The sequence below is a fragment of the Python bivittatus genome, unplaced genomic scaffold (assembly GCF_059951505.1).
Source record: "Python bivittatus isolate LINGU-HERP-01145 unplaced genomic scaffold, Pbiv_v1 ctg000330_np1212, whole genome shotgun sequence".
NCBI classification, from domain to species: domain Eukaryota; kingdom Metazoa; phylum Chordata; class Lepidosauria; order Squamata; family Pythonidae; genus Python; species Python bivittatus.
In genome coordinates, this window is record NW_028277058.1 from 29563497 (window position 1) to 29583063 (window position 19567).

The 19567-nt window shown below is 39.2% G+C and overlaps 1 long non-coding RNA gene across 1 annotated transcript in view; it reads right to left on the reverse strand.

Moving 5' to 3' along the window:
- Positions 1–880: 880 nt before the first annotated feature.
- Positions 881–19567, reverse strand: part of LOC148215928 (uncharacterized) — a 34954-nt gene continuing 16267 nt past the window's right edge. Inside the window, exons 2-3 of the long non-coding RNA XR_015796424.1 lie at positions 1389–1495; positions 881–1114 (exon numbers count right to left, since the gene is read on the reverse strand). This is a non-coding gene — a long non-coding RNA (uncharacterized LOC148215928). The remainder of the gene's footprint in view (positions 1115–1388; positions 1496–19567) is intronic.

Consider the following 19567-nt stretch of genomic DNA (forward strand, 5'->3'; position numbering starts at 1 on the left):
TCCCCCTTTTGTTTTCTCACTATGCACTATTTTTCTTTATTCTATTTATTTTCAATATCTGCATGGTTTTTAATCTTGTTAAAATTTCTTTAATTTACATGTGTGTGTGTGTGTATGTGTGTATGAGAATGATGCTCCCTCTCCGCCCTTCTCTCCTTGATGAAATGCCTGTTCTGTAGCTACTTTCTCCACAAAAGCAGGTTGAAATCTGCTCTAGTCTGTTTCAAACTTCCTAAGAGAATGTCCTATAAAGAAAATAAAATACCACAACTTTGAACCACATTTTCTCTTTGATATTGTGCCGAAGCCATGCTTCCTAAAAGAACCATCATAAAAGCATTTAGAAGACCAAAAAAATTCAATTTCTGAGAGAAAATAATCTGGGTAGTAAGACAGGTAAAAACATTTCGTGCATCAAAACATGAAAGGCAGAAATGTTGTTATCAGAGCCATCTGAAAGCTGGGAGGTGGCTAAGAGTGCTAATCTGGGGTCAAAAAGTACCATATTTAAACCTTAGTATACAGTGATAATACCAAAGTCTGGAAGCCAAATATAAGTTTCTCAAATGAGGAGACCAAGTTAGATTTACTAATAAGTGATGCAACTAGCTGAACTCAAATATTATTGTCAAATGCAACATGACAAAGTCCTTGTGAGACTGTTAGGCAATCTATTTGTGAAGAGCCTCTAGATTACAGCAGCAACTCATAAACCTCGTGTGGTCCCAAAGGTTCCAGAACTGTTTTTACCCAGCAGATAATGTCTCCTTGCCTCAGTGAAGATAGGCCCCACTGCATCTCTCCAAATTAGGTGACATGATAAATAAATACTATTAAAAATACACTGAATTTGGGCATGGAACTATGACTCCTCTACTGGTTATAGATCTAAACCTTTTACATTGTAACTAAGGAATCCAGCCATTTCACCTATGAATCCACTTGTTTATTATTCTAGCATGATGATTAGAGGTGGATACAGTTCAAGGGCACAGTTCCTTGGCATCAGCATGCCCTCTATTATAGTTGCTTTCTTGATTGCATGCCAGATGACCCAAACACATGTACTCAGCAAGTCTGAATCACCTTCTGAATAGATAGTGGCCCAAGACACCTGAGAAGAACATACTAAAGTCTTAAAATGGCTGTGATCCAAAACACAAGCATCACAAACTGTCCTTTTAACAGTTTCACAAAGAAGCCTTCCTTCATCTATTTCTAACAGCTGATGCATTCTACCATCACAATTCTGCACAGTCCCTGTTGCTGCTACTCATTCTACTCCTCATGGACTACAAGAGTCTTGATTTATACTGCTGTTCTACTTTCATTCTCCACAGCCTAGATAGCCTCCTCTTTTGGAGGTTCATAACTTGTATTGCTTTTACCTTTATAACTTTGGAGTAGCTGGAACAATGAAGGGAAAAGATTTCTTCTTCCATTTCCTAATACGTATGAACTCATGAACCTTCTTTTAAACTTGTTTCCCTTTTCACTGCAGAAAACAAAACAAAACAAATAAAAAATAAGGTAGTTAGATCCAGCAGAGCATTTCTGGTTTTCAACAATGGTTCTAAATTCCCCAGCATGCTTTTGGAGACAGATTCTGTAGTCTTCATATCCATCCAGTTCTGCACAAAGAGCCTTCTCTGTGCAAGCTGGTTAAGTCTTCCAAAGCCCAAAAGAAGTAGTCTGACAATGCATGTTCCGGTTGCAACCAATGTTTCACTAAAGGATCCTTCATGTTCTTATACCTCATATTGTACAAATGCTCACCAATCCTCTTTTTTAAATTTTCTGTTGGTTTTTCCACATATAAAAGTGACATGGATGCTTAATAAGATAAATGACTGATGAAGAATTGCATGTAGTAAAATGAAAAAGAGTATTCATTGTATGGTCTATACGTTTAGTGAACTTTTAAAACATAACCAAATATATAATTTATAAGGAAAATAGCCTTGTGGGGGACTATGCTCTAACAAAAAGTAAACTGTAGATGATGAACAGAGGTATCACTTTTGACAAGTCATTAGAGACATTCTTAGTATGACTAAAAACAATTACGGGTTTGGGGTGACATCCAGGAATATCATGGAGGTTTGACAAGAAACCTAATAGCTACATGACTGAATGACAAACTTCATATGAATCTGTTCCATATATCTGATCTGGGTTATTTATTTAATAATGTTTCTAATAGCTGACTATCAGTTCTAACCTTTGCTTATAAACTCACAAAGATAGCTTCTACTCATTAAGATTTTTGTAGCTTATTAGACTCTGTCACATAATCACATTCAGAAGAATAATTACATTTAATCATTAAAAAGAGCCATATGGTAAATTATTTTTCTAACATGTCAATTATGTAAACTGTCAAAACTTGAAGGGTTACAATCTGTAGGGGTTTTGTTTGTTTGTTAAGGGTTATCTGAATAGAAGATCCTGACTGCTTTACAATGATGTCTAAAAAATGAACCTGATACTAATCATCTTGAGGAACAAACCAAATTCTCTGATGCCTAGAATTGATGCACTGGGAAAACATATCTGGTACTTTAATATGAACCTGTCCAAATAAAATAAATCATAATCAGAAGAGTGAAACCAAAATAGGATAAATTCAAAAAAGAATTGCTCTGATTTAAAATACTGTATGTTTAAATTCCAAAGACCTTGTGAATCAATTGGCTGACTCAGGAGCCACAAGAGAACCCATACCTCTTTCTGCTAATTCTAAAATAAAATGGGCTGAGAGATTTAGCATATTACAAAGAGTTATGTTCTTTCTAATAAATAGGGCCTCATCCAAGAGGATATTACTGTAGATATCCATGATAGTTAATATTTATTTATCTATTTATTTATTCCCAGCATACTGATAGCCACCCAACTCAACCAACATTAAACAGGACATTCAGTCATTATCGTTTTTAAAAAATGTAAAAAAATGGCAAACTGAACAGAACAAATGAATACAACCAACAAGGGGCTCTAGATCCAAATGCCTGGGAAAAGAACCAGGTACTCACCACCTTTCTAAAGACAAGCAGGGTTGGGGCCCATCAAATGTCAGAGTGGGAAGACTATTCCAGAGAACAGGGGCAGCCTCCAAAAAGGAACACTTTCTCAGTCCCAAAAGATGGCAAAGTTTAAATGAAGGGACCTAGAGCATGCCCTTCCTTTGGGAATGCATGGGTCAGGCAGATGTTCTTAGGAGCAGGTGGTCCCAGGTGTTAACTGGTATCCTGAATTACATTTGGAAGCCCATTGGGAGCCAGTGCAGCTTACGGAGTAGCAATATCACACAGGTATAACTAACAGTGCCCAAAACTATCTGCAACCTGCAATATAGACCAGCTGAAGCTTCCAGGTGGTCTTCAGGGGCAGCCTTATGTAGAGCACACTGCAGAAATCCATTTGGAAAGTGACTAGGCCATATGTGACTGTGAGCAAGGACTCCCAGTCCAGGAATGGCCGCAACTGGTGCACAAGATGAAGTCATGCAAAGGGCTCCTTGGCTACAACTGTGAGTCCAGGAGGACCCCAAGATTGCGTACCAGCTCTTGAATGTGGCAGTGCCACCCTATCAAGAAACAAAGATGGAAACCTGCAGCTTCAAGATCTGGGGGACCTAAACCCACAGCCACTCAGTCCTAGCAGGGTTGAGCTAAAGCCTTTTCTTCCTCATCCAGACCCTCACAGCCTTGAAATGCTCAGACAGAACCTCAACAACTTCACTTGAGGATTTTTTCCATTTCATTCATTTCTGTATTATTTTACTTTATTTTAGAATATAACATATTCTAGTACAACTATCAACAGTTTACAAATAAAATGCAAAATAATAAACAGTAAAGCACATACCTATTAATTAAACAATTAACACGTTAACAAGCACAATAACTGGCACCTGATATAACTTAATGGTGACAGCTAAACATCACGTGCTCAGTGAAACAGTACCATTAGTACAACCTTCCTCAATGCCATCAGGGTGGGTGCCAAACAAGCCTCTAGGAGGAGGCTTTCTCAAAGGACAGGGTCAACAATGCAGAAGCCTGAACCTCTAAATGACCTTAGGGGGTCCATTAAAGAGGGGACCTTAACATCCTGTCCAAAGGTGCTAGACTAGAAATTAGGAGGACATAAGTTCTAGTTCTCCCTTAGACATGGAAGCTGGCTGGGTAACTTTGGGCCAGTCACTCTCTCTCAGTCAAAGCCACCTTACAGGATTGCTGCTATAAGGAAAAGGAGAGAACATTATGTACACTGTCTTAAGTTGTACAAAATAAAGGAGATAGATATAGATATAGATATACAGAATATAGATACAGATAGATGACAGATAGACAGACAGATAGACAGATACACACACGCAAACATTCTATTTAAAGGAGATGACCCTAAAGATATCTGGGAGTCAAACTATATAGAGCATTATAGATCAGAATCAGCACTTTGGTGGCATCTTAAACCTTATCAAAAGCCAGTGCAGTGCCCACAAAACTGGTGTTGCATGTCTGTAACAGCATACATCCACCAGCAGGTAGGCTGCTGCATTTTGCACCATAGCAGTTTTCAAGTAGTCTTCAAAGGTTAAAGTGCATTGCAACAGTCTAACTTCAGCTCCTGTTTGAAGTTGGGCCCAAAGTACTTTTTCATTTTTTTATTTTTTTTATTTTTTTTATTTTTTTCATTTTCTCTTTTAGCTTGTGTTTTAGTTTGTTTGGGTTGTCTCTTTTCTATTTTTAACCTTTTTTAAGTTTAAAGATTGTTTTGGTAATTGTATATATATAATTCTTTTTAGAAAAATAAATAATATAAAAAAAAATTTTTAAAGTAGGGCACAAAAATCACATTAATTACAGTTGAGAAAAACATCCCTGGGCCATAGTCTCCACTTGTAAATCCAGCAGTAGCCATGAGTCTATGAGAACCCTAAGGTTATTGATCTGTTCCTTCAGGTAGTATACAACCTTATCCAGAGTCAAACTAGAATTGACAGTGATATGTGTTGAATAAACGGACCTCTGTCTTGAAAGGATTCAGTTTCAGTTTTTTTGTCCTTCTAAACCTGGATCAAAACATCCACTGCATCTCCAGTTTGGCTCACTGTGGCAATATATAACTGGGTATCATAAGCCAGTTTGGTGTAGTGATTAAGGCATCAGGCTAGAAACCACAAGTGAGTTCTAGTCCTGCCTTAGGCCCGAAGCCAGCTAGGTGACCTTGGGCCAGTCACTCCCTCTCGGCCCTAGGAAGCAGGCAACCACTTCTGAAATTTTGCCAAAAAAACTGCAGGGACTTGTCCAGGCAGTTGCCAGGAGTCAAAACTCACTCAAAGGCACCAGAAAAAAAAAAAAAAAATCAGCAGCATATTCATAGTACCAACAGATGACTTCTCCCCATGATTTATGTATCTGTAGATGTTAAAGAGCAGAAAAGAGACATGTTGATTATCTCAAATGCTGCTGAAAAGTCTAAAATGACCAGTGGTGGAGAAAATAAACCTTACCTAAGGAAATGGAGATTGCACCCTTTTCCTCCCTGTCTTTTAGATGTGATGAGAGTCTTTGCCTAATCTTATCAGACCCAAATTGATCCTCCCTGCCCCCTGCAAGCCCATCTAGACCAAAGAATAGAGGCCTCCTCACCAGGCCACAGTACAGCCCAAGGGCAGCCCTTACAATGAAACTGCACCATAGAGAAATGTCAACATTGCTTCTATTGAAACCTCAACATTCCATCCTCAATAAGCCTGATTACCTGAACATTCCATCTCCTTAACAATGGACTTCCTCAACTCTGCTGCCCTCCTGAAAGGCCCATTTTGCCTAACAATAGAACTAACCCCAGGTACTCTGATGGATCACTGCCTTGTCGTGGCGAAGGGGCTTGCGTAACTCAGTGAAGCCATGAGCTATACCATGCAGGGCCACCCAAGACGGACAGGTCATGACAGAGAGTTCTGACAAAATGTGGTCCACTGGAGAAGGAAATGGCAACCCACTCCAGTATCCTTGCCAAGAAAACCCCATGGACAATGTTAAAAGGCTAAAAGATATGATGCCGGAAGATGAGCCCCTCAGGTCGGAAGGTGTCCAATATGCTACTGGGGAAGAGCGGAGGGCATTTCCAAGTAGCTCCAGAAAGAGTGAAGCGGCTGGGCCAAAGCCGAAAGGACGTTCAGCTGTGGATGTATCTGGAAGCGAAAAGAAGGTCCGATGCTGTAAAGAACAATATTGTATAGGTACCTGGAATGTAAGATCTATGAACCAAGGCAAGCTGGATGTGGTCAAACATGAGATGACAAGATTGAACGTCGACATCTTGGGAATCAGCGAACTGAAATGGATGGGAATGGGTGAATTTAATTCGGGTGACCATTATATCTACTACTGTGGGCAAGAAACCCTTAGAAGAAATGGAGTTGCACTCATAGTGAATAAGAGAGTGGGAAAGGCAGTAATGGGGTACAACCTCAAAAACGACAGAATGATCTCAGTGCATATCCAAGGCAAACCATTCAATATCACAGTCATCCAAGTCTATGCCCCAACCACTGATGCTGAAGAAGCTGAAGTTGACCGCTTCTATGAAGACCTACAACACCTTCTAGAACTAGCACCAAAAAAAGATGTCCTTTTCATCATAGGGGATTGGAATGCTAAAGTAGGAAGTCAAGGAGTAATCGGAATAACAGGCAAATTTGGCCTTGGAGTACAAAATGAAGCAGGGCAAAGGCTAATAGAGTTCTGTCAAGAGAACAAGCTAGTCATAGCAAACACTCTTTTCCAACAACACAAGAGACGACTCTACACATGGACATCACCAGATGGTCAATACCGAAACCAGATTGATTATATACTTTGCAGCCAAAGATGGAGAAGCTCTATACAGACAGCAAAAACAAGACCAGGAGCTGACTGTGGCTCAGATCATGAGCTTCTTACTGCAAAATTTAGGCTTAAATTGAAGAATGTAGGGAAAACCACTAGACCACTCAGGTATGACTTAGATCATATTCCTTGTGAGTACACAGTGAAGGTGATGAATAGATTTAGAGGACTAGATTTGGTAGACAGAGTGCCTGAAGAACTATGGACGGAGGTCTGTAACATTGTACAGGAGGCAGCAACTAAAACCATCCCAAAGAAAAAGAAATGCAAGAAAGCAAAATGGCTGTCTGATGAGGCTTTACAAATAGCTGTGGAAAGAAGGAATGCGAAAAGCAAGGGGGAAAGATATAAGCAACTGAATGCAGATTTCCAGAGAATAGCCAGGAGAGATAAGAAGGCCTTCTTAAATGAACAATGCAAAGAAATCGAGGAAAACAATAGAATGGGGTAGACTAGAGATCTCTACAAAAAAATTGGAGATATGAAAGGAACGTTTAGTGCAAAGATGGGCATGATAAAGGACAAAAAAGGCAGGGACCTAACAGAAGCAGAAGAGATTAAGAAGAGGTGGCAAGAATACACAGAAGAACTATACAAGAAAGATCTTAATGTCCCTGATGTCCACGCTGGTGTGATCACTGACCTTGAGCCAGACATCCTAGAGAGTGAAGTCAAGTGGGCCTTAGGAAGCATTGCTAACAACAAAGCTAGTGGAGATGACAGGATTCCAGCTGAGTTATTTAAAATACTAAAAGATGATGCTGTTAAAGTGCTGCACTCAATATGCCAGCAAGTTTGGAAAACGCAACAGTGGCCATGGGATTGGAAAAGGTCAGTTTACGTTCCAATTCCAAAGAAGGGCAACGCCAAAGAATGCTCAAACTATCGCACAATTGCACTCATTTCACATGCTAGCAAGGTTATGCTCAAAATCCTACAAGCTAGGCTTCAGCAATATATGAACCGAGAACTACCGGATGTACAAGCTGGGTTTCAAAGAGGCAGAGGAACTAGAGATCAAATCGCCAACATTCGCTGGATCATGGAGAAAGCACGAGAGTTCCAGAAAAATATCTACTTCTGCTTCATTGACTATGCAAAAGCCTTTGATTGTGTGGATCACAACAAACTGTGGCAAATTCTTAAAGAGATGGGAATACCAGACCACCTTACCTGTCTCCTGAGAAATCTGTATGTGGGCCAAGAAGCAACAGTTAGAACCGGTCATGGAACAACCGATTGGTTCAAAATAGGGAAAGGTGTACGACAAGGCTGTATACTGTCACCCTGCTTATTTAACCTATATGCAGAGTACATCATGAGAAATGCCAGGCTGGAAGAATCACAAGCCGGAATTAAGATTGCAGGGAGAATCATCAACAACCTCAGATATGCGGACGATACCACCCTAATGGCAGAAAGTGAAGAAGAACTAAAGAGCCTCTTGATGAGGGTGAAAGAGGAGAGTGCAAAAGCTGGCTTGAAACTCAACATTAAAAAAACTAAGATCATGGCATCTGGACCCATCAATTCCTGGCAAATAGAAGGGGTAGAAATGGAAGCAGTAACAGACTTCATTTATTTGGGCTCCAAGATCACCGCAGACGGAGACTGCAGCCATGAAATTAAAAGACGCTTGCTCCTTGGGAGGAAAGCTATGGCAAGCCTAGATAGCATATTAAAAAGCAGAGACGTCACCTTGCCGACAAAGATCCGCATAGTCAAAGCTATGGTTTTTCCAGTAGTAATGTATGGCTGTGAGAGCTGGACCATAAAAAAGGCCGAGCGCCGAAGAATTGATGCCTTTGAACTGTGGTGCTGGAGAAGACTCTTAAGAGTTCCCTGGACTGCTAGGAGGTCAAACCAGTCAATCTTAAAGGAAATCAACCCTGATTGCTCATTGGAAGGATCGATAATGAAGCTCAAGCTCAGATATTTTGGCCACCTAATGAGAAGAGAGATCTCTTTGGAGAAGACCCTGATGCTGGGAAAGATTGAAGGCAAAAGGAGAAGAGGACGGCAGAGGATGAGATGGTTAGATAGCATCACTGAAGCAATGAGCATGAAACTGAGCAAACTCAGGGAGGCAGTGAAGGACAGGAAGGCCTGGCGCAATATGGTTCATGGGGTCACGAAGAGTCGGACACGACTTAACGACTAAACAACAACAAGCTTCCCCAAACTGGCTATAAAATCATATTCCTAGGATTTCCCACTCTCAACTTCTATAAAAATCTTTGCTTCTCCATTGTTCAGGGTCCCTCCTTCTTGTAAAGCAGGCACTCGATAAAACAATAAAGCTTGGTTCTTCTGCTCAGTGTTGTGTTTTTTCTTCAGACTGAATCCAGGACAATCAGGAAGGCTGAAAGCCCCCATCAAAGTACTAATGAAGGTTATCCACCACATCAACCTAGCCCAGGCATGAATGCCAGCTGAAATTGGTCTTAGATAATGTGCTTCTTTTATGATGCCCTGATGGGGCAGAAGTTATCCAGTATGATTAGATCCAAATAAGGTTTGTTTTCTGCATTGATTAGGAACAACTTTTTATTTTCTAGAATGGGAAGCACTCCTGTATGGATTGGAAATGAGATAAGACAAGGATCATTTGACCAAAGGACAACATCAAGATTATTCAAGCATTCTGTTGTCATAATTTACAAGAGTAAAATAATTATCCATACTACTATTTATATGTAAAGTGAGCAACTCTTATTTGTGTACTTTCTTCTGAATAAGAAAGCCCCTACTTATCTGGTAAAGAGTTCTGTGCATCACACCATAAGAAGTGCAAAAATAATTTCTGCCTCGAGGCAAGGTATGTCTTTCCTTTCACTTGAGTGAAATGTTCCAGTAAGTTATTTCTCCTCTTTTCTGGCAACAGGGAAAGGGAAAGTTCAACATCTGCTACTGAAACAGAAAAGTGTACCATAATAAAATTCCTTGAAAGCAAGAACACTGAGGATTTAGAACTAGAGCAGACAGAGGGTCCTATTTCCTTTTCAGCAATGTTGAGGAATATATCAATCAAAAGCTGCTGCTGTTTAATAGGATGATGCCAGGTTGAAGAAATCTGCAAACTCTTTCTGTTGAAACCCTTCGCAAAAGACTACCATTCTACTGAACATGCATTGGCTTACTATAATACCATCAGAGTTTGAACTCTATCATGAAATGAAGGGGATGGGATTTTTCACTAGGAAATATTTTCAATGTCTAAAAAGTATTGATGGCTGTGTCCCTGTGCATTCCTGCATTCCTTGAGTCAGCAGAAAAGTATAATGTCATAAATTGCCCTCACAGCTGATCTAATCTGCCTCAGTAATGAAGCATGTGAGTGGTTCTGTCCTTTCAGCTTTAATGCAGCAGGACAAGTTACAGAAAGCAATTGGTGGATTTTCTTGCAGCAGGGCAATTGTTCAGAAAAATGGATACATAGAATCATGGGTTTAGCCATCTGTCAAAACCTGATCCCCAGAGTGGGTGGAAGCTTTCAGATAAAGAGCACCTTGCAAAACCACACACACCACCCCCTGGCAACTGCCACCCTCGCCACCTATTTTTCTGGTGTATGGATCTAACATTCTTCCAGAAAAGTGGTAACCTGTGTTTAAAAATCACCCTTCCTCCCACTGGCAGTCAATAAGTGATCCAGAATCACCCGTTTTACCATGCTAGTCCCCCATCCACCCAGGCTTGAAAGCTTTTATTTAGGCCAGTCTTTTTTGGGCAGTAGAAGAGTCCTTCTACTTCTTTCAAACTGGCCTTTCCCAGTGTACCTGCTAATTCTGCAATCCAGTGAAGATGACTGATAGGACTGGAGAACTGGTGGCTATAGGAGAGGCCAGTTTGAAAGAACCAAACTCTCCACCCTCAAATGAAGCCTGGCCCTGGAAAACAGTGACCAGGGAATGGAGACTGAGGGTTTGGCCGCAGCAGCCTAAACAAAAGCAGGGCAGATCCCAGCCTCTGACTGTCATCACCACCATTGCCATCAAACTGTCACAAATCACCTATACAGCAAGGTGCATGTTGGAAGAAGAAGGAAAACACTACTTTAAAACCAAATTGGGCAAAGCCTGTAACTTCAAAGGCAGCTTAAAGTCATATTTACATTATCCAGGTAGCTTTTACCCAATCCAGGCAGATGAGAGCAGCATCATGAGGACAAGATCTACAAAAAAGTTTCCAAGCATTCTCCTGTGATGATTAGGAGGACATCGCAAGGATGAACCATTAGATCCGCATGATTTAGACATCAAAAGCTGCAAGTAATCAAGCTCTATAAAATGGTATTATTAAAATCTCCTTCTGTTTATCCTGTAAAGATAGTTGTTCATTTTATTCCATTATTATTTCCTAGTATGCCAGCTACTATGTTATTGCCACCAAAAAAAAAAAAGATGGCACTTAAGCACTTTTGTGTCTGTCTGTGTCTGTTACTTACACTACCTGAGTTAGAACAGACAGGTGTTTTAGACATAAATTTAAAGCAAGGCATTGTAGAATCCTTTGCTTCATACATGCTGGTTGGGCACGATAGGAGATGAAATCCAAAATATGTGGAAAGCATATCCCAGTCTTAGAACAAGGCCTTGAATTATTATTATTATTTCAAGAAAAGTACACAAGTATAGGTTCGGGTTTGGATACAGCAATTATTTATCTCCTCTATAGGTCAGTTTCTAAAAGCACTGCTCTAATCAATTCTCTTCCTCACTGTCTCTAGTTTCAGAGGAGATGACAGCAAATCTGCTCAGCACTGAACCAGTTATTTGCTGACTGGATTATGAATGACATTTGCTTTCAAATGGGTTGAACACAAGGGCAGTGCATCTCTGTTATAAACATAGGAAACAACCTTAGTTCGTAGCATACTGGGATATTGAAAATGTGGCATCCTGAGGCACCAAGCCATCTAATGTGTAAATATTTTTACCATAGATAAGCAAGACATTATTACTTTCTGGGTTGCTTGGAATACCTTTTTTTCCCCCCAACTTGGAACACTAAGAGATCCAAATAATTAAAAAACTGTCATTCATAAGTGCCATGGTACACTTGGAGCCCAAGACTATGTAATTTCGGTATCTGAATGTATAGTGTTCCTCATGCATTTTATATAGGAAGTTGAACGTTTAACTCAATTACCCCATGGCTTTCTTCTTTTCCCCATCACTCACTATGAACACATTTTTCACAATATCTTATTTTAAAACTCTGATTTTTAAATGCCAACTATGGGAACTATATATTACTTAGAACATGTAAAAATTAGTGAAGAGGCTTGATAATTTTAGTAAAACTTGCTGTGTTCTCTTGTACTTTTTATGTCTTGCCAAGGAAGAATAGAATTATTAACACCTGTTCTTCTCACACCACAGTTTAGCACTTGAAGCTGACTGTGCAGAAATAAATTTAATCCTGACTGTCAAAATCTTCCTGCATAATCACATGTTTACTGTAAGCCCCACTTTCCAAATAAAATAATGACTTTTCTCCGATAATAAACTTGATATCTGAAGAACTGGCAGCATTTCTCTTGAAATCTGGCACATATACGTTTCACATCTATGACTATAGCTCTCAAACCATTTGTGCAATTGAAATCAAACTATGCAGGTTCAAGTATTAATTTATCCCTAAATATTAAAAATATTATTTGGGACATTTTTGGCACAGGACATCATGTTGAAATTGGATTATCAAATATAATGCTCTGAAATACATCATTTGAATATCAGGTTGTGTGGCTTCTCTACTGATCTGTTTAGAAGAATGTGGCCCAGAAGCTGCATATGTTCTGTTCAATGTTCTGTGTAAGAAAGTCTGGGTTCTGAGATCTGAATACATTATGCACATACCTTAAATCTGCTTATTTTCATAATTTTATTTTAGCTCACTGTAGGAAAGAGTCTCAAATGAAATCAGAACACTGGCACCTATATCTCATTTACAGCTTGATTAATTATTACTGTACAGCCTTTTGTACTCTTCCTATCTGAGATCTGGGGATCATTGGGAATCACTGGGAATCCCAGCAAATACATATAGGTTATATAAATTACATATTCCCACCAAGGTTCATTTGAAAAAGTAGGATATGGTTCTACTGTATTCTAAAAGTTATTTGTGCATTTGTAAAAATATGACCTGAAAAGCCTATGGCAATATTTCAATAAAGTTTGGAGTTACTCTTAAAAAAAAATGTGTTGCAGGATTCTTTTGAAGACAAATGTCCTGGCAACAGAGCAATGAGAACACGGTACACCATATTCTACCTCTCTCATACTTGGCATACTGAGGGTTAAGCAACCCATTAAGTACGTCTTAAAAATAGTAGGTTTCTTGCACAAGGTGACCTATTAGATCCGGATGTATAAATGCAGATAAATATAAAACACTCATCATCAACTAGTTTGTTTGCTTTTGCTGTGTAGTGTGACAGTGCTATATAAGACCATGGAACATGATGTCTCAATTTCAGCAACTTGAATCCAATAATAAAGCTTAATAGTACAAGTTATATACAAAATGCCGTTAGCAAGGCAATCTAAACCGGATTGCTATCAGGTATTCCTGAGCCATGTGCTAAGATGGGGGGGGGGGGGTGTGAAAGGAGTAAAATGGTTAACACCAAGATGAATGTAACTTGTGATGCAAATGAAATGTGACCACATTCATCCCCACCCCACCCCCAGCATCTTGAAATACAGGATACATTTTGTGCATGAGACACTAGAACATTTCTTCAGTCTCAGCACACAGTTTCCAGAGGGGCAATTGTTTTAACCTGTTGCAATAAAAACAACCAATGGCATCTTAATAAATAACAAATACTAATATTAGGAAAAAATTAAATTTGCATACTGTCTGTTGCAACATAGAATGGTGTTTTTGCTTGCTTTGTTTTAACATACATTTATTGAACTACATAAAAGAAAAAAAAATCTTTCCATTGCAGGAAATAAAAATATGGAGATGAAATACAGTTGTCTATGTGTTTCTCACATGACCTATTATTAACAAAGGCTGGTATTTCCTTTAAAAATAGGAAATTAAATATCAATCTAATGTTCTTACATTACAAAAATATTATGATATATCATAGAAGACTGCAAAACAGTAATAGAGTTTGCAGTTGGAAGTCCAAAATCAACAAAATACAGACAGTGCATTCTGGCTAACTTTTTCAAAGTTACCAAAATTCTAAGACTGAACTCCCACTGAATTCTATTGTTCATTATTCTTCCTACCTGTTTATTAAGAGAGGAACATCTTTTTCAAGCCACAGGATAGATCACCTCCTGGAAAGCTTCCTAGTTTTTGTGTGTGTGTTTGTGTTTTGATATCATTAAGTGGGCCTATAATCCTGCACTTGATGGAAAGCTACCCCTTCAAATCTCTTTCTCGTGCCTAGAGATACATGGGCCAATGCATCTGATTTATTTGCCTTAAGGGGCAGTTTGGGAAAGGGAGGGGGATTTGTGGACAAGGCAGCACCCTCTTCTGAAGACTGATTGAACGGGGAGGCTTTGCAAGTGACTACTCTATTTTTTTGCAAATGGGTTAAGTTACATTCTTGATGTTATAGTACAGTATTAGTTAGGGTTACATTCTGCCTTTTCTGCAGGAATTCATGGCACTATACATAATATTCCTTCCTTCAATTTTTCTCCACAACAACAACCCTGTGTTGTTGAGTGCCTCACCTAAAATCACCCATGGCTCATGGCTGAGGGTGAGCTTCCAGCACCTTAACCATTACACCATACTGTCTCCCATCATTACCTCTCTTTCACATTCTCTCAATTCATTAAAATCTTTGAAATTTACCCTCTATCAAAACATCTCCAGCAGGGATACAATCAATAAAATAGAGATAAACTATATTTACACACCATTTAAAAGAGACAATAAAAAAGCTAAGAAGGAAACAAAAAGACCAAAACACATCCTCTCCAGCAGCCAACACTCAGATAAGCAGGAATTAACACCAGACAAACAATCAAGCAGAAAACAATACCCTAATCAAGGAACTACCAAGGAGAAAACCACACCTCCACCAAAGTTAGTAGGGAAGCTACTGTACAGGGAGAAAACCCCACACTTACTTGCACTGATAATGTTACCTAGTTGGGTAATGAAATGTCTGCAAGCAAATAACCAAGCTCAGAGGGCACCAAAGACTCCACAATCAGTAAAACAATACAACAGCCTGCTTAGGTGTTCACATTCTTACTTCCAGTAGTTTAAGGACTCTCCAGTGTCCATTAGCATGCAAACTATCTTGAAAAGAAAGATAAAGTCTGAATGTTCTATTCTTTTCTCATATGGATCATTGCTGTCCAGTCCTCAAAAGTGGTATGAAAAATTTCCTCTTCACCCAGGCCTTTGGCGAGGGAGACTGAAATCTCTCGACTCATTCCATCTGCTCTGTCATGCTTGCCATCTTTTATATTTTATTGTTTTTATTGTAATGTCTTTGACTGTTGTGAGCTGTCCAGAGCTGTTGGGAGTCAGGCGACATACAAGTTTAATAAATTATTGTTATTGTTATTTTCCCCATACACTATAGTGTTGCAATCTCCCACAATTAGGGGATGGAGGGTGTCTGCCTGGTTGCTGCCACCACCACTCCTAACAGACAAAATTTCTCTAAAAACCTTTACTAGGAGCTGACAAGGAAGACTTCCTGCCTGTTCTTGGCTTCTGTGGTTCTGTAGTGGCTGGGATGCATGTAGGTTACATTTCCCGTTCAAATGAGAGAGTAAGAACTTCAGAAGAGACACATTCTTTATTATGTAGATTAAAGGGCTAATTAAGAATTGAAGACAGTGGGAGAAAGGAAAAGGAAAATTTCATCAATCCTGTGGACATTAACTCAAGAGTTATTTTCCAGGGAGAAATATGCATATAGACACACCATATGGTTAGAACAAAATATGAGTAAGGATATAAGAAAACCAAATAGCTTGGATTAATCTTTTATTTTTATTTTTTTAAAGATCCTAATTTGCATCTGGCTCCCTAGATAGTTCTTTCTTCTGAAACTCATTTAATCCTCATTCTAGGATTGGGGTGGTTGGTCTTTAACTGGCAGAAGCCCATGGAGAGAGATTCCCTGCCCACTGGAGGCAAAGGGAGCCTCTGAGAAAGGGGGTAAAACTGCTTGCTCTTGAAAATTACTTAGAGCAGTGTTTCTCAACCTTGGCAACCTGAAGATGTGTGGACTTCAACTCCCAGAATTCCCCAGCCGGCATTACATTCTGAGCCTTTGAGATTCAGAGCATGAAATACATGTTCACTTCCATCATACCCAAGGATCAGATTACTGACAAAACAATTAACAAGCAGAGGTTTTCAAACATATATTGTTCCTCATAGCTATGAACCTTGCTTGTCATGGTTCCAATGTCCTGCCCTCTCTTATTCCTGCTTGTAGTGTATAAGAAGTTCCTACTGGTGCAAGGGAAAGCCTCTGTCGCAGGGCTAGAAACGGGGAGGGGTATGCCAAGAGACGCTATTAACTTTCTTCTCTGATAAATAATAATCAAAGCCAAAGTAGTAATTTCACATTTTCAACCTGGACATAAAAATTGCTAAATCTTGCCATTTGCTCTCCCTTTAGAACATTTGTTTGTCTCGACTCAGAGAAGATGATTAGCTTTCGAGTTCTTCAGCAAGTGTCAACCAACACAAAAACTGATCCCCAAAGAAATGAACAAAAATGTGTAACAGCTACCACAGCCAGTCATTTGTAAGGCAAATTTCCAATGCCCTATGAGTTTACTGCCATGGTATGTAATTGAGAGGGAAAATTGGCCCAAATAATACCTATTCTACAGTCACAAGTTTGAACATAGCTGTCATTGTGACAGGAATGGCTCAAAGGGCAGGGTGCATGGAGTACAAATGTTGTCCCTGGCAGATAAGCCCTTGTTAAACCAAGCCATTACTTACTCAACTCAGCAACAGCAGAAAAGTAATGGAAAGCTGTTTAAAAGGAAATGTAACTGTTGTCTGCTCTGTGACTTTTACATTAGATTTTCTGATATGATAGCAGTGATCTAGTAATTCCTACTCCAAAAAACAGCTTTACTGTAGCTGATTTTTGTCTCCAATTTCCATAACTGTTTTCCCCAAGGCCAATGGAAATGTTTCTTTATTACAGTCCAGTACAGAAGATCTAAAGTTTTTTCCCCCCCACAAATTGGAACCTTGACAGCTGTGATGTCCACATTATGCAGATAAACTTTTACATGGCTGCCCCATGCAGTTTTCTTATGCACCTTATTCACACAATACAAGCAAAAATGCAAACCCAGCCAGTAAACACACAACTGAGAAGTGATACTGAGACAGAGAACTATACATTCAAAAGAATAGGTCTGAGTTTTGAGTAAGAGACCCACCCTTGCAATATATAGAGGAGTTTGGATAAATTACTTTTACTTTAGTTTCACCATTTTGCCTTTCAGCAAAATGGTTGTTGATTGGCCATATGACACAGAACGTTTATTTTATGATAGCATCACAATGCTACTTGATGTTCTAAATGCTCCCACTGTCTACAAAAGGTGGTTGGTTACAGCAATGCAGTTTAGGCAAGTCAGTGTTCACATAGCAGAGGAGAAAGGAAAACAGCTGTAGGTGTTACTTATTACAGGTTTGATGGTGGTCATGAAAGCTGTGATTCATCACATTTGGAGGTTACCAGGTTAGGAAGACTGTCTCACAGCAGATATCCTGCCTTCCCTTGCTTACTTATGTGATGTGTTCTGTCTTGGTATCCCCAGTGTTGAAACAGAGCAGGATCTTGTGTTGTTTGTGCCTGAAGCAGCATCTCTATTGAGTTCTGTGAGGATCTGCAAAATGCTGCAAGTTCTCATGTGAGCAAAGATAAACAGTTTGAAAACAGTGTTCCCTTAGTGTTCAAAATGCCCTTTTTAATGGTAGCCAAAAATCGGGAGTCATTTGGTAGCTCCTTTTCAGAGTAACCCATTTTATGAAAAGAAAAATGTCTATCTTTTCACTTAGTCCACATACAGTATCTGCTCTCTTAAGCCATTCCAATGGAACAGCTCTGCAACTGGACTGTTCTGGAATGTTTCGAAGCCGTTCTGCTGCCACAGCTCTCATGATGACGGTGGATTCGGTTTAAATGAACTGTGGAAAAAAAGGGTAGTTCCACCTTTTTTTAGAATACTGTCACATACTCTAAAATTAGAATGATCTGAAGCAGTGGAAATCAACCTCAGGGTAAACTGAACACATTCATCACAAGCTGAGTCTTGCTTTTAAAAGCATATTGTCTGTGGAATGTATTCCTACCCAAAATTTATCCTTGAAAAATATTTGTTCAAAAAAATAGGTAACATGGCAATTGTAATCTTGCTTTGACAGAAAACTCTGGAGTTTACAAATAGCATCTTAGAAGACAACATATCTGGCAGTATTCTGGGGGGCAAAACTGGGTCGGGGGTAGTAAACCCCTTTTATGTTATAGTCTCTTGCCAGAGCAGAGAGCAGTGATATAGCTACTTATTTGCTTAAATTTAGCTATGGCCAGTTCTAAATATACTACATAATGCCAACATTAACATAACAGAGTTTGGTCCTAGTACACTGAACATGGTAGAATGCAGTGTAATGAAGAATTAGGCTTCTGAAAAACAGCTAATGTGTACCTGCTTCAGTTTACATAAACTCTCAACCTTGAGTAGTTCCATAGCAATCCTTTACAATTCAAGCCCCTCCAGATGTTTTGGGCTACAATCTCACTATCCTTAGCTAGGCCCAGTGGCTGGGGAAGATGACAGGTGCAATCCAAAGCAACTGAGGGATCCAGGTTAGGGAAAGTTATTTTCCCAAAACGGAAGATGCTGGAAAAGACATCTGCCTAAAACTCTTGGTCTCCCCACCATTTATGGTAATTATTTACTAAGGCTGTAACATTTGCAGTGAAATCCTTTGTTCTACATGCTGCAGGGGCTGCCAATAAATTTCTACATTCTAGGTATGACCTATAAAGTCATGTGGCTGACGTTCTTGTTATTGGCAAGACTGTCTTCTCTGAACAGAACCTGCCAAGTGTATGCATTCAGACCAAGAGGGAATACTTCAGATCCCACCCACTCAGGATGTCAAGTGGACCAAGAGCTTGAAAGCAGGTCTTCCTGCATGGCTTAATAGAATAGTTTGTACCTCAAGGTTAGGATGGTTCCTATATGGCTAACTTTGAGAAGGTACAGAAGAAAGTTCTCTGTTGCCAAGAATTTGGGGCCAAAAATATTATCTCGCTGGGCTGCTGCCAAAGTTTTTGTTTTTGTTTTTAATGCCAGTTCAGTGTTTAGCTTATTTTAATTGATTATCATTTTATTGTGGCATTTTAATTGATGGGTGATTATTTCATGTGTTATAAATTGTCCAGTCTCTCTGGATGGACATATACATTTTGTAATAAATCCTATGCATGATCTACTTAGAGGAGTTTACTTTCTAGCATTTATGATTTTGGTCTCAGGATATAATATGACTCATGATTCATTTCTTATTGGATAACTTCTAGAAATAATTGTAAATAGTTAAGCCCATTCAAATAGTAAATGGTGATAAATAATTTTTTAAAAAATACTTTCATCAATATAAGAATGCTGCTG